Source organism: Acromyrmex echinatior, chromosome 15 (genome assembly GCF_024713525.1).
Source record: "Acromyrmex echinatior isolate Ae372 chromosome 15, ASM2471352v2, whole genome shotgun sequence".
NCBI classification, from domain to species: domain Eukaryota; kingdom Metazoa; phylum Arthropoda; class Insecta; order Hymenoptera; family Formicidae; genus Acromyrmex; species Acromyrmex echinatior.
The window spans coordinates 8,024,447-8,030,836 of NC_141866.1; the positions used below are offsets into that span (position 1 = coordinate 8,024,447).

General features: G+C 38.7%; 1 protein-coding gene across 4 annotated transcripts in view; it reads left to right on the top strand.

The window, feature by feature from the left end:
• SoxN (SRY-box transcription factor soxNeuro) overlaps positions 1–6,390 on the top strand; it is a 125,710-nt gene that overhangs the window by 70,888 nt on the left and 48,432 nt on the right. The window lies entirely within an intron of this gene.

Here is a 6,390-nt window from a genome sequence, read left to right on the forward strand (position 1 = left end):
GCGGATTTTCTCCTAAGAATACGTATCGTCGGCAATTTCAAAGCAAACCGTATCGTCCTAATTTTCCGAGACGTTTGCTCGCCCTGCACGGCGCATTCGCGTCCCCGCAAGAAAACATATTTTTCACGACGCAACGACCCGAGGGAAAGAAAATGAACGGCCGACCTATCTCCCTCGCTCGCACGTACACCAGCGTTGCGGCATCTCATTCCCGCGCTTAATTAAGCCGAGCCACTTAGTACCGGTGAATGCTCTTTGATTGGCAGACGAGGTGCCTGACGATAACCGAAGCTGACAGGCCAGGTACGCTGCGCCTATCCGCGCCTATGGCCTCGCGCGAGCGAGTCGGCCACTCAGTCAACATCAGGCGAATGCTGAGTTATGTCGAGGGTCCGAGTTCTTTTAAACTCGCCAATAAATCGGGCCCGGTCTCCATCGCCACGACCGACGTTGGCTCCTTCGTCTCCTCGTTCTCGCTATCCTTCGCATCCCTTCGTCGTACACATACGCACACTCTCTCTCTCTCTCTCTCTCTCTCTCACTCTCTTCCTCCATCCCTCATGCCACGGATGCGAACAGCTCCCTCCCGGTAGTCGTCGTGGTCGTTTTATTTTTTATCACCGTGCGTCGTCTCCTCTCGCGCGCCTCCGCGTTCCTCCTTCGCTCCGTCTTCAGGTAGCGCGAAATTCATTGCAGTCTCCTCCTCAGCATCTTGCTTCTTCTTCTTCTTCTTCTCCTCTTCTTACCTGGAGCGTCCGTCCATCCGTCCGGTCGAGCGAGGTGCGAAAATATCGGCTCGTTTGCCCGATGACTCGACGGCTTCTTCTCCGTTCGTTTCTTCCATCTCCCTTCCCCCCCTCCCCTCCCTCCTCTTTCCCGAGAGAGAATTTTTTTCTCGCTGCCGCGTCTCCTCTCTTTCTTCCGCGCGTGCATCATTCTGCATCTCCCTTTCCCTTTTGGTCGACCGGACGGTCGATATTATTTCTGCAGCGGCATTCCATCGGATCGATCCTTCGCGTATCACCGGTGTCGGACAACAGGAAGAAACTTACACGACAACGGAGAGCCTGGATGCAACTTGATCACGATTATGTTGTTAGGCTCGCGAATTTTAGGCAGGAGTGACGTGTTAAAACATGTGTAATACTATTAGGATGATTCCGAACAATGCGATCGTTCGAGAGATATATTCGCTAAAGCGACTGCATTGCGTGTGTAAGATAGCATATATTACTGTGACAATGTGTCGTAATATGACGATGCAAGAGAATTATATGTCACTGATATGCAGCATAAATAAGAGACAGTTAACAATGATCATCGGTAATATACTAATTTGATGGCGCTTACAAAAGATACGTTTTGGGAAAAATTTTTCATTGAAAATGGACAAACCCGAAGATTGTATTACTTAGAATTTTGATCGTCATAATTTGATCTGCTAGAAAATAAGCTCGACTAGATCTGATAGAAAATAAAGGGAAATGTATCGAGCAAATGAGAATCGAGCACGGTAATTGGAGTGCAAATTAATTATTTGATATATTCTTCTTAATCAGAGAATTATTCTGATTGATATCTCTTGGTCAAATGATTTTTAACCAGAAATTTTTCTCAATGTAGTATTACTTTTTTGCGTGTAAATGCGATCGAACATATCGTACATTTACACACGTTGCACACGCATTTATTAACGATTAAACAAATCGGATTCTTGACGTCACGTCATTTGTTAGACACCAATTTCCTAAGCAAACGTATTTCAACGTCATCTATCGCGATCGGGAATCTCGGTGTGGCGTCGTCACCAATTAATAATTACGACATTGTCGCCTCTCGCTAAACGCTTTAATCAATGTCATCGGGCCAATTTCCGATCGCCGTTGGTTCCCATCCCCGTTCCATCCTCCATTGCCTCTCCTCTTCTCTCCTCCAACCTCCTCCGCCTCCTCCTCTCGCGCGCGCCTATCAGGGCGGCTCCTCTGCAGGAAATTACGTGGTACGCGATCGAAACGCAGGCGGAAGTCGCAATTTATCAGTTTCCAGGCTGGACGCGCCGCCGGAGATCGCGATTCCGATTTTCCTCCCCGCTCGCGCCTTCCTCCTCATTCACAGCGTGGACCGGCCTTAATGACGCTTGAAAATCGATCGCTTCGATCTCTCGCGCACTGTCACTCGTCACTCAGTCACGCTCCGCTAATTGCGAGATATTTATCTCTCTTCGTGCCTTTTTATTCTCCACCCGGCGTCTTCGACAGCCTCTACGCGCGAGGTGTCTAGCCGATTTTATTTGTTGTCGTAATCGTAATCCCTCGTATCGAGTGATTAATTACGTCGCACGTCGGCCCCGCTGGAATAAGTTTGTCGATCGACTCGCCACGACCAACGTTAATAACGACAACTCGACCGTGACTCGTTCGTATCTCGCGAATCCCGATTAAAACAATTGACGTCACGACGTTCTAGGAACAATACGATGATTGATCGTTGAACAAATTAAAATGCTGCACCTAGTAATAAATAATACTGATGAATAATATTTTGTCCGTGGACTTTTTCACACGATGTCAAATTATATTGCTCCGTTCGACGGTTATTTCGCTTACATTCCGCAGAAGCGATCGGCGGACGATACCTTTTCGTATTCGGGGAAGGTAAAAAAAATATTTCTTGCGTACCATGCGTGTGCATCGTAGAAACATCGCTGATTCCGCTGCTTTCGAATACTCGATGGACGTTCGAGTTCGACCGCGGTTACGAATATACGCGGAGGTCTCTTTTGCGATTCTCACGTGAGCGCCGCGATTCAGTATGCTCGAGATCTACGATGAAGCTGTATATGTGGCCGGAGTTCTCTTCAAAAAGAAAAAAAGAACCAAAAGGAGGTGGAACCTCGTAATAGATGGTTCAAAAGGGCCGCACCGGAAAATCGTCGATGCTCATCCGTGACGTCGAGCTCGGATGGATTCCTACATCGTTGTTTCAACAAGGAGAAAAACCGGCATGAATCTCGCAACGAGAGCCGATCATTTGTCGGCTAAATGAGTCGACGATGATCCCAGAACGGTCCACTTAAGATCGCATCGTCATTCCTCGCGAGGTGTAAAGATATTTCACGGAATTGCACGCTACTTTAAAAATTTGTTACCGTCCTCATTTTTCTCTCATATAGGATATACTACAATTTTCTAAACTGTAGTTTAGAAAATTATAACGTATCCTATATGTTTAATTTTCTGCTGTAGTTTTCTGTATTTTCTCGCGCGTTAGAAACAACATTCTAAACTTTAAAAGATACTTTGTTGTCGTAATTTTTGTAACATTATTAATCGTAGAAATAAATTTAATTATTTTCTATTCGTATTAGAAAGAAAAATTAGTATTATTTTTTTAATTTAACATTAATATTTTAAAGTTAATTTGAAGGTATTGACATTAATTTTAATGAATTAGCTTAATTATTTTTAACATTAAGTATTTTCTCTAAAAAATGAGTCTTTGTTGTATTTTTCTATCGTTGTAGGCGAGATAATTCTAATTAAGTAAATTATCTGTATATTCTGTATATTCTGTAGCGATATAGTTTGACAAATAATTTGTTCTGCCTTTAAAAAATGTGTTGCCTTAATCTCAAAGAATAGAAGCGGATATTCGAAACAAGTGACAACTGTTTGTGTATGAATTTATTATTTGTAAAATCTTAAGATTAAACTAAGTAATATGTTCATAGAAAATAAAATATTTACAAGCCTGCTTCATTATCTATTTTTCTTTTGAAAAATCTTTTCGATGAATCAGCAAACGTAGTCAAAAATGGTTAGCTGCTACGTAATAAAAAATGGTCACCTGTAAACGTAGTCAAAAATTTTCTCGGAGGAGACCGGAAGTCGCACTCATGGTCTATGTGAAATTTCACTTAACTGTAATCTACATATTTTAAATTAGATCTCTAATCTAAATGTAAATCAGGATAGGACACTAATCAGGACACTAATCCAATGGCATTGAAAGGAAGAAATCAGTGAAAGGAAGAATGTAGCATTTGGCACTGACATCAGTGATTATCCACTGATTCAGATTTAGAGAGTAAATAATGCATTATTCTTCAATAGCATATCCTTCGTGAATATCTAACAAAGTCTTAATGCTAACAAATTTTTTTTATTTAAAAAATTTTTTCAACGTAGAATGATACTTATATACATCATAAAAATGCATACTTATATAAATTATAAAATACGATACACGATACTTATATAAATTATAAAATAGTAATAACGAAAAAAATAAACAAATACATAATTATATACATTTTTATGTATATTTGACTTAGGAGCTCTTGTGTAATTCTATAATTATTTGCACAATGCTCATCATGTCGTTGCGATGTTTTCTTTTTCTCCTAAAATATTACGTTATACTTTTTGGAATGAATCATCTCAACCAGCACACACCTGGCGAGTTTAGTCAGCCATCAATCTTAATCATCTGCAACGCGTTGAGAGAAATATGGCCCTCCCAATGCGAGAGACTCTTATATAAGAAGAATAATAATGAGGGTCGTATATATAGAACGTAATATCTATCCGGGCATAATTACGGTACGTAGGCATCATCAGCAGTATCGGTAATTATGATATCAGTATTACAAATAGCGCAAAAGACGAATCTCAATTAAATTTAAAGACTGAGGAATGTAGGAATACAAGAGCATACCTACTAGTAGGCAAGGAATTTGAGGCATTTCTTGAAAAGTATTGGAGCAACTTTGAAGTAATTTCGACGTATCTTCGGTAATCGCGTCAGGTCAACAGGTTGTTCTTCAGCTGGCCGACTTCCGGCGACTCCTTGCGAAGAGAGGGAAGAATGATTCCGACGCCTCTCAATTGCGAACGATTTAAGACCGCCATTGGCCCCGACCTCAGAGGCAGCCCGCAAATGAAAACTTTCCCCATCTTCTTTTGCCAACTTCCGCGAAAGACTTCGCAGTGGAACTGCTTCTTCTTCTTCTTCTTCTTCTTCTTTTTCTTTTTCTTCTTTTCCTCCACCCTTCGTTTCTGCTCGGTTTCTGCTTATTTCCGTATGCGAGTTGCGGTTCGCCGGGCAATCGTGTTTCCCGGAAACCCTATCTGACGAAACGTGCCGTGCAATAAATTTTACCGTAAGTTTGCATTTAAGCCGAGTAGGGTCCTGCTTTTTCTGCTATTTAACCGACATCTCATACTATGTATTATAATGCACATACGTCTACAGGAAGTCATACTAGAAAGTTACTGTCATTACACGTTAATAGGAGATCGTTAAAAAGTTAAGTCAAGTAAGATACCATAGATATTAAATAGCTATGAAAATTTTGTTCTTTTGGTACTGTTATTTAAATTCATAATATTATATTACGCCCACAATTTAAGTTATTTTTAATTATTTTTATAGATCGCTCTTTTTACTCAATATGTTGTTAATTTAATTAAAACAAATAAAATTAAACAGTTTAATTTAAGAAAAAAATTTGTTAAATTTGACTCAAATTTAATTTATTACTTACTAAATATATACGTTAATACGAATATTGTTTACTTTGAAATTAATCACAGAAATGAATTGATTTACATTTTGATGTATATAGAAGTTAAAAATAACAAAATGTTGTTTAATTCTAGAAGTTGCCTGGTCATACTTCTTTAATATCTAACAGTGCAATTTATTTTCTCATTGTAATTTTGTCTTAAGTTTAAGTGGTTATAATTATATATACAATAAAATTATTTAAAACTTGTAAACACAATGTGTGTTATTAATGTGTGTGTGTGTGTGTGTGTGTGTTTTGTGTGTGTTATAATAACATATTGTTTACAAATTTTGAATAACTTTTAAGGCAAGAAACGAAATAATTGTTTTAAACGTATTTTGGAGCGCTGAATTTAAATCTATCGATAGTTCAAAGTAGTTAATTTGAAGATGTAGCATATCTCTAAGTTCTAAAATATTTTAGTTCTAAAATATTTTTTCTTCGAACTTTTTATCTAAGAAGCCGAGAATGAGATCATCAGGCGAGAAATACAGGTGTTTCATTTTTGACACTAGTGACTATTGTTGGACTCTAATCCGATCTAGTCGTAAAAATCGAACGCTTCTCATTTGTTTTCTAATTTTAATAAAATTTATACATTGCAAAAAATATCTTCTTATATCTTAAAAAAACCTAGACTTGATGGAAATTCGGATTGAATTTGAAAATAGATATTTCGATGTCAGATTTGAGCTCAGTGTTGAAAATTACACAAGAAACAGTCTTCATATATTCCCATAAAAATTTTGTAAACTAGTGTAGTTGAGAAATATGGAAAGACATACAAATATATATACCATTCCTAACGTTGCTTTTCATAT